The following is a 10,281-nucleotide window of genomic DNA, read 5'->3' as shown; positions in this document are numbered from 1 at the left end:
TGGTTGCATAAATAGAAGTGAAATAAAATATCATTTATTCTTAGCATATTCCCTGTAGTACCTAGTTGGTTCAAATAAAAATGTAGTCAAAATATTCTTTTGCTCCAGAGGAAAAACATTAAACCATTAAGCCACCTGATTAATTTATTTTGTAGCTGAACTATATCAGTTTGTTCAGGGGTCCTAACTCCTAAAGAATTCTTTTTTAAACTTGAATATTTAACAGAACCTTTCTAGGAAATGAGGAACCATGCCCTAAATGAGGAACGCTGTCCTAAATTCTCCTTCTAGGTCCTATATTGAATGATGAAAGAGTAAATCAATAAACTCATCAATAAATATTAGAATAATTAATTATCACTTTCAACTGTGTCTACTCACTAATATTTGGTTAGTAAACAAACCAGAGATGGAGTGCTTATATGAATCAAACTTATTTGTGTCCTACTGTGGTTAAGATGTCTTCAACTCTTCATCTATTCGTTTGTTCAAAATATGTTTTCATGCCAGAATATTTTGGCTGGGATACAGTAGAAAATGAAATAAATAATCTCTGGGCTTATAGTATTTGTCTTCATATGATTATCCCTGACAATCCTAATTCTGGTTGGGAAACAGACAATAAACAGATTGATAATATAACAAGTGTCAAATTCTAATAAAAATAAAACAAAATAGAGTGATAAAGTATCCTGGGGTTTGGCTGGAAAATTATTTTTGCATTTTAATTATCATCAAATTGATTCCACAATTTTAAGCTCTTTATTTCATTAATTTAACAAGTACTTATTAAGGGCCTAGTCTATGCCAGGCGCTAGAAAGGCAAGAGAGCAGAGCAAAACAAGCATGTTCTTTGTATGGATGTGTTTGGAAGGGAAATAGCAATCCTGTAATAGCTTCAATACGTGCAAAAATTGGTAACTACTACACAGTTTTTGGCATCCCCCATACATATCACTTCATTTTTATGGTGACTCACATGTACATACTATGTCCTTGAATTGGATAATAGTGGCTCTGTTGTGCTTACTGCTGTGAACTCTTTAATCAATCACCCAGAATACAAGAGACATTCTGGGGACTTAGAAAGTAAACCTAAGTAATTCCAGTGGTAAAACCTTGACTCGGGTTAGTCATCAAACTAAAGCTACTGTTCCCTTAATTACACGGATCATTGCTTTAACTCTTTACCTGGCTTTAGTGGCAAGAACCTTACATCTTAGAATAAGATAACATCAGATGCTATCATTTTTAAAAGATGCATATAAAAGATATTTCTCGTATACCATAATATCTGCTTTAATTTTCCAAAACAATTAAAATAAAATAGCAAAGGAAAAATAAACATTAAAAAATCAAGACATGACAATCAATATTGGGTATTGAGTCATGGCATACTTAAAAATTGCATTTCAAGTAAAATGGTAATTTTAGAGAATAAAAAGCTCTTTACTTATAATATTATTTTAGCCTTTTTTTTTTTTTCTTTTTGCTAAAAGAGTAGCGTTTAAAGCTGAGATGTCAATCAAACTTCACATTTTAAGAGGTGAGCATAAATGAATCTGAATGAGGAAAGAAAGGAGAAAGAGTCAAGGAGATGGGCAAAGAACCTGAATAGATATATTTTAACAGAAGACATAAAAATGGCCATCAGCTATATGAAAAGGTGTTCAATGTAACTAATCATCAGGGAAATGTCCATCAAAACCATTATGAGATTTCACCTCACACTTATTAGGATGATTACTATCGAAAAGATGAAAGGTAACAAGTTCAGCAAGAATGTGGAAAAAGAGGAACCCTTGTATAGTATACATTTTGTAGTATACTTTGTACACTAATTTACACTGGTGGGAATGTAACTTAGTATAACCACCATAGAAAAACAATATGAAGGCTCCTCAAAAACTTAAAAGTAGAACTACCATGTGGTCCATCAATCCTGCTTCTGAATATATATCCAAAGAAAATGAAATCAGGATCTCAAAGAGACACCTGTACTTCCATGTTCATTGCAGCATTACTCACAATAGCCAAGAGATGGATGGACTCAACTTATATGTCCATCAATGGATGAACAGATAAACAAAATGTGATATACATGCATACAAACATAAAAGCATATATGCACACACACATATATATATAATAGAATATTATTCAGCCCTTAAAGAAAGCTCTGCTATTTGTGAAAACACAGCTGAATCTGGAGGACATTATACACAGTGACATAAGCCAGCCACAGAAAGACAAGTACTGCATAATCTCACTTATATGTGGAACCTAAAAAGTCAAACTCACAGAAACAGATAGTAAGAATGGTGGTTGCCAGGAACCGGGTGAGGGAGAAAAGGAAAGATGTTGACCAAAAGGCACAAAGTTTTCATTAATACTAAATGAACTAGAGCTAATTCTGGAGAGCTAATGTACAACATGTTGACTATAGTTAACAATACTCCATCAAATACTTGAAATTTGCTGAAAGAGTAGATCTTGTTTTTCTTTTTTTTATTATACTTTAAGTTCTAGGGGACATGTACACAATGTGCAGGTTTGTTACATATGTAAACATGTGCCATGTTGGTGTGCTGCATCCATTAACGCATCATTTACATCAGGTATATCTCCTAATGCAATCCCTCCCCCATCCCCCTTCCCCACACTAGAACCCGGTGTGTGATGTTCCCCTTCCTGTGTCCAAGTGATCTCATTGTTCAATTCCCACCTATGAATGAGAACATGCAGTATTTGGTTTTCTCTTCTTGCAATAGCTTGCTCAGAATGATGGTTTCCAGCTGCATCCATGTCCCTACAAAGGACACAAACTCATCCTTTCTTTATGGCTGCATAGTATTCCATGGTGTATATGTGCCACATTTTCTTAATCCAGTCTGTCACTGATGGACATTTGAGTTGATTCCAAGTCTTTGCTATTGTGAATAGTGCCGCAATAAACATACGTGTGCATGTGTCTTTATAGCAGCATGACTTATAATCCTTTGGGTGTATACCCAGTAATGGGATGGCTGGGTCAAATGGTATTCCTAGTTCTAGATCCTTGAGGAATCGCCACATTGTTTTCCACAATGGTTGAACTAGTTTACAATCCCACCAACAGTGTAAAAGTGTTCCTATTTCTCTACATCCTCTCCAGCACCTGTTGTTTCCTGATTTTTTAATGATTGCCATTCTAACTGGTGTGAGATGGTACCTCCTTGTGGTTTTGATTTGCATTCCTCTGATGGTGAGTGATGATGAGCATTTTGTCATGTGTCTGTTGGCTGTATGTATGTCTTCTTTTGAGAAGTGTCTGTTCATATCCTTTGCCCACTTTTTGATGGGGTTGTTTGTTTTTCTCTTGTAAATTTGATTGAGTTCTTTATAGGTTCTGGATATTAGCCCTTTGTCAGATGAGTAGATTGCAAAAATTTTCTCCCATTCTATAGGTCGCCAGTTCACTCTGATGGTAGTTTCTTTCGCTGTGCAGGAGCTCTTTAGTTTAATTAGATTCCATTTGTCAATTTTGACTTTTGTTGCTGTTGCTTTTGGTGTTTTAGACATGAAGTTCTTGCCCATGCCTATGTCCTGAATGGTATTACCTAGGTTTTCTTTTAGGGCTTTTATGGTTTTAGGTCTAACATTTAAGTCTCTAATCCATCTTGAATTAATTTTTGTATAAGGAGTAAGGAAAGGATCCAGTTTCAGCTTTCTACTTATGGCTAGTCAATTTTCCCAGCACCATTTATTAAATAGGGAATCCTTTCCCCATTTCTTGTTTTTGTCAGGTTTGTCAAAGATCAGATGGCTGTAGATGTGTGGTATTATTTCTGAGGACTCTGTTCTGTTCCATTGGTCTATATCTCTGTTTTGGTACCAGGACCATGCTGTTTTGGTTACTGTAGCCTTGTTGTATAGTTTGAAGTCAGGTAGCGTGATGCCTCCAGCTTTGTTCTTTTGGCTTAGGATTGTCATGGCAATGCGGGCTCTTTTTTGGTTCCATATGAACTTTAAAGCAGTTTTTTCCAATTCTGTGAAGAAACTCATTGGTAGCTTAATGGGGATGACACTGAATCTATAAATTACCTCAGGCAGTATGGCCATTTTCACAATATTGATTCTTCCTATCCATGAGCATGGTATGTTCTTCCATTTGTTTGTGTCCTCTTTTATTTCTCTGAGCAGTGGTTTGTAGTTCTCCTTGAAGAGGTTCTTTACATCCCTTGTAAGTTGGATTCCTAGGTATTTTATTCTCTTTGAAGCTATTGTGAATGGGAGTTCATTCATGATTTGACTGTTTGTCTGTTACTGGTGTATAAGAATGCTTGTGATTTTTGCACATTGATTTTGCATCCTGAGACTATGCCGAAGTTGCTATTCAGCTTAAGGAGATTTTGGGCTAAGACAATGGGGTTTTCTAAATATACAATCATGTCATCTGCAAAGAGGGACAATTTGACTTCTTCTTTACCTAACTGAATACCCTTTCTTTCTTTCTCTTGCCTGATTGCCCTAGCCAGAACTTCCAACACTATGTCGAATAGGAGTGTTGAGAGAGGGCATCCCTGTCTTGTGCCAGTTTTCAAAGGGAATTTTTCCAGTTTTTGCCCATTCAGTATGATATTGGCTGTGGGATTGTCATAAATAGCTCTTATTATTTTGAGATACGTTCCATCGATACCAAATTTATTGAGAGTTTTTTGCATGAAGGGCTGTTGAATTTTGTCAAAGGCCTTTTCTGCATCTATTGAGATAATCATGTGGTTTTTGTCTTTGGTTCTGTTTATATGCTGGATTACATGTATTGATTTGTGTATGTTGAACCAGCCTTGCATCCCAGGGATGAAGCCCACTTGATCATGGTGGATAAGCTTTTTGATGAGCTGCTGGATTTGCTTTGCCAGTATTTTATTGAGGATTTTTGAATCAATGTTCATCAGGGAAATTGGTCTAAAATTCTCTCTCTCTCTTTTTTTTTTTTTTTTTTTTTTGTATCTCTGTCAGGCTTTGGTATCAGGATGATGTTGGCCTCGTAAAATGAGTTAGGGAGGATTCCCTCTTTTTCTATTGATTGGAATAGTTTCAGAAGGAATAATACCAACTCCTCCTTGTACCTCTGGTAGAATTCGGCTGTGAATCTGTCTGGTCCTGGACTCTTTTTGGTTGGTAGGCTATTAATTATTGCCTCAATTTCAGAGCCTGCTATTCGTCTCTTCAGAGATTCAACTTCTTCCTGATTTACTTTTGAGAGAGTGTAAGTGTCCAGGAAATTATACATTTCTTCTAGGTTTCCTAGTTTATTTGCGTAGAGGTGTTTATAGTATTCTCTGATGGTAGTTTGTATTTCTGTGGGGTCAGTGGTGATATCCCCTTTATCATTTTTTATTGTGCCTATTTGATTCTTCTCTCTTTTCTTCTTTATTAGTCTTGCTAGCGGTCTATCAATTTTGTTGATCTTTTCAAAAAACCAGCTCCTAGATTCACTGATTTTTTGGAGGGTTTTTTGGGTTTCTATTTCCTTCAGTTCTGCTCTGAAATTAGTTATTTCTTGCCTTCTGCTAGCTTTTGAATGTGTTTGCTCTTGCTTCTCTAGTTCTTTTAATTGTGATGTTAGGGTGTCAATTTTAGATCTTTCCTGCTTTCTCTTGTGGGCATTTAGTACTATAAATTTCCCTCTACACACTGTTTTAAACATGTCCCGGAGATTCTGGTATGTTGTATCTTTGTTCTCATTGGTTTCAAAGAACATCTTTATTTCTGCCTTAATTTCATTATTTACCCAGTAGTCATTCAGGAGCAAGTTGTTCAGTTTCTTGTAGTTGCATGGTTTTGATTGAGTTTCTTAGTCCTACGTTCTAGTTTGATTGCACTGTGGTCTGAGAGACAGTTTGTTATAATTTCTGTTCTTTTCCATTTGCTGAGGAGTGCTTTACTTCCAACTATGTGGTCAATTTTGGAATAAGTGCGATGTGGTGCTGAGAAGAATGTATATTCTGTTGATTTAGGGTGGAGAGTTCTGTAGATGTCTATTAGGTCCACTTGGTGAAGAGTTGAGTTCAATTCCTGGGTATGTTTGTTGACTTTCTGTCTCATTGATCTGTCTAATGTTGACAGTGGGGTGTTAAAGTCTCCCATTATTATTGTATGGGAGTCTAAGTCTCTTTGTAAGTCTCTAAGGACTTGCTTTATAAATCTGGGTGCTCCTGTATTGAGTGCATATCTATTTAGGACAGTTAGCTCTTCCTGATGAATTGATCCCTTTACCATTATGCAACGGCCTTCTTTGTCTCTTTTGATCTTTGATGGTTTAAAGTCCGTTTTATCAGAGACTAGGATTGCAACCCCTGCTTTTTTTTGGTTTCCATTTGCTTGGTAAATCTTCCTCCATCCCTTTATTTTGAGCCTATGTGGGTCTCTGCATGTGAGATGGTCTCCTGAATACAGCAAACTGATGGGTCTTGACTCTTTATCTAATTTGCCAGTCTGTGTCTCTTAATTGGACCATTTGGTCCATTTACATTTAAGGTTAATATTGTTATGTGTGAACATGATCCTGTCATTATGATATTAGCTGGTTATTGAAAGAGTAGATCTTAAGTGTTCTTACCACAGAAACAAAGAGAAAGAAAGAAAGAAAAAAAAAAAGAGAAAAAAGGAAGAAAAAGAATAGAGAAAAGAGGCTATGGTAGCTGTGATAGATATGTTAATTAACTTTGTGGTTTTATTGTGATCACTTCATAATGTATAAGAAAACATCAAATTGTATAATATAAATAATTTTTATTTGTCAATTATACCTCAATAAAGCTGAAAAAGGGGTCAAAGAGATGGCTTTAATCAGTTAAGTGAAGATGACAAAAAGTTTTTCCAGTTGTTACTTATTTACAAACAGATATTTGTATTTTCTCCTGTTACTAATCTATAGTCAGGGTTTATATTCAAGATATTATCATGTTAAATTTCTCAAAAAAAAAAAAAAAAACAATAGGACAACAGACTTAATTCCATTCCATCATTTCTGAAAAAGTTATTCAACTTCTAAGACAATATAACTCATTATTTCTCAAGTATTAATCTTCCTAACTCACAATGACAGCATTCTAGTTACATGCAAATGACTTAATTACAAACTATTTTGAATATATCAGAATTATGTCAAATTTTAAATTTTATTTATAATTACACAAGTAACATAAATATACATTATAAAATATTAGACAACCTAAAAAATGTTTATGCTCCTTTTTGTTTTTACTGTTTCCAGTTTAAGTTTATTTGTGCGAGGTGACTATGATGAATAGTTTACTGATTAATACATTTCTACAATTACAGACATTTATACATACACATGTACATGTACACACACGTTTTTAGTTTTCACTTAAATGATAGAAGTGTATCATTTTACAACTTACTTTTTTTCGTTTTTGAGATTTGCCCATGTTACTTCTCTACTAAAGAAAAACCGTAGTCTACATCTTTTCATTTTTCTAAATAATATTTTAGTAAAAACATCTGCACATGCTCTTCCAGTCATATATTGAATAATTCTCTTAAGTGAATACTAAGAAGTGGGATTAAGTGGGATTGGTAGATTAGAGCTGCAGTCTGAATCAGTTCTCCAAAATTGTCTTCCATTGTGGTTATACCATTTAATACTACCACCAATCATCCTCATCCATGAGAGCACCTGCTCTTGTGCCTTCACCTCAACTGATATTGTCAAACTTTGAAATTATTAATAAACTGTTTGATGTACCTAATTGTATTTTTATTTTGATTTTCCAAAATTACCTGTGAGGTTGAATGATTTCCTTTATGTTTGTTGGCCTTTTATATTTCATCTTTTGTTAATTGTTCATTTGTTTTGCTTCTTTTTCTATTAGATTGTACGTTTTTGCTTTTTAAATAATTTGTAGGATATGATTATTTCAAATATAATAATTTGTTATAAATGTTTAAATACTCTTCCCAGTCTATAAACTATTTTTAACTTTGTTTTGGTAACTTTCATTATTTTAAAGCTTACATTTATAAGTAGTCAATTTATTAGTCATTAATTTTATGGCTATGGTTTGTTGAATATTTAAATAAAATGCCTTCCCAAACCGAAGTTGTATACATATTCTCCCAAAGTTTCTTTTGAATATCTTTATTTCCAAAAGGACTAAAATTCATCTGGAATTTATTTTGTGGAATTATGTATTGAAGATACATAACTGCAAATGAATAGCTATTTGTTTCCACATGACTTAGTATTGATCATGGGAAGAAAGTATGTAGATATATAAATCCAAATGTATAGCCAATTATTGAATACAGTTTTTCCCCTATTTGAAAAGCTAACTTTATTATGTGGTAAATTTATATCTCTATATGTTTCTATTTATAAACTATTCTACCCCAGTCTATTGATTTATTTGTCTAATACATTGCCAGTTTTCTACTTGTTATATTATTTCTTCTCATGCTTTCAACCAATACTGTTTTAGTTCCATTGTGTTATTATGCATGCACAAATACACATGCCTTTTTTCAGTAAACATTTATAATCGAAAAGATTTACTAGTTTTGTATCCTGCCATTGCTTCTTGGGTTCCACAAGTTTTTGGTTTGTTTTCAGTTTTGCTAGACTGTATCTTTCTGTAATTGTTTCTGTGAGTATTTATGGGTGGTAAAATTTCTGAGCATTTGCAAATATTAAAACGTGCAATATTTCCTTTTACATATGATTATATAATTCTATGAATATTTCTTAGATCAACACTATTTTTCTCAGATCTTTACAGATTTTATTGTTTCCTTGTCCCCCTTTTAATGAAGCAGAAGCATATTAATCAAATCCTCATTTCTTTTCAGTTTTCTTGTCTAGAATCACTTACTTTTCATTTTATCAATGAATTTAAGTATTATAAGTATCTGTGATATGGTTTGGCTCTGTGTCCCCACCCAAATCTCATCTTGTAGCTCCCATAATTCCCATGTGTTGTGGGAGGGACCCAGTGGGAGATAATTGATTCATGGAGGCCAGTCTTTCCTGTGCTGTTCTCGTGATAGCAAATAACTCTCATGAAATCTGATGCTTTAAAAACGGGAATTTCCCCGAACAAGCTCTCTCTTTGCCTGCTGCTGTCCATGTAAAATGTGACTTGCTGCTGTCCATGTAAAATGTGACTTGCTCCTCCTTGCCTTCTGCCATGATTGTGAGGCCTCTCGGAACTAAGTCCGTTAGACTTCTTTCTTTTGCAAATTGCCTTGTGCATGACTAATACAATCTGGATGTAGCCTTTCTTATTCATTCTGTTTACTAAATTGTCCTTTCAGTATGGAAAATAAAAATTCAGTTCAGATCTGTATTTTCTTTTTCTATGATGGCTTTCTATATTTGTTACTTGTAAATCACTTGTTTTTTTCTTGTTTATCACTTGCTACATGGAAATTGAATGCTCAGTTACTTTTTATTTAACTTTCTTTTTATCTTCTTCAGCTATATTTTGAAAGATTATCTTAGCTTAATTATTTTTACCCTACTAATTTTCTCTTCAGCCATAATCATTGTTATTCAAATTGGGATTTTCATTTCAAAAATCAAATTTTTATCTTTATAATTCCCCCTAATTTCTTCTTTTGAATGTCACCATCTTTCAAATATCTCTGAGAAGATAAATTATATTTATTTTGATTTTTTCTTCTTAGTCTCTTATAAATCTCTCTTCTTGGGTTTCAGTTTTTCTGTTTGTTGAGTTTGGTACCTCCATTTTATGGTGTTAGCATTCCTAAAATGTTAAATGAGTCTTGCTTGTGTATTTGCCTCCATATTTGAGATGACTTGTTACTGGTTAGTGAATGGGGAAGCATCCTGGGATTGTAGGAAAATGGAAATGGCTCCAAGAAATGGACTACTGTTTTAGGCATAGGGGCTCCCAATTCCACTGGGTTTTGCCATTACCAAGGAGTCTCTTCTTGGTTTCCAATAGTCATAGAGGCGATTATGGATTTTTGAAATAGTTACTATATTTAATATTATGTGGAATACAGTTCTCAAAATTTTGTACAAAGTTAATGATGATGAAAGATTCGTCTTCCAATTTAGAGTAAGGAATATCTGCTTCCAATTTTCAAATAACATTTATATTATATTTTCATATTATAAAGATATATGCTTTTTACTTAATTGAATTAAAATAACAAAAGGGAAGTTTTCAAATTAGGGTATTTTTATTGCATTTATTTCCATGGCTAAATAAATGACTACTCTTCTATTTTATGAAAACTATATATTGT

The sequence above is a fragment of the Macaca mulatta genome, chromosome 6 (assembly GCF_049350105.2).
Source record: "Macaca mulatta isolate MMU2019108-1 chromosome 6, T2T-MMU8v2.0, whole genome shotgun sequence".
Taxonomy (NCBI): Eukaryota; Metazoa; Chordata; class Mammalia; order Primates; family Cercopithecidae; genus Macaca; species Macaca mulatta.
Note: the sequence above shows the minus strand (reverse complement) of the source record.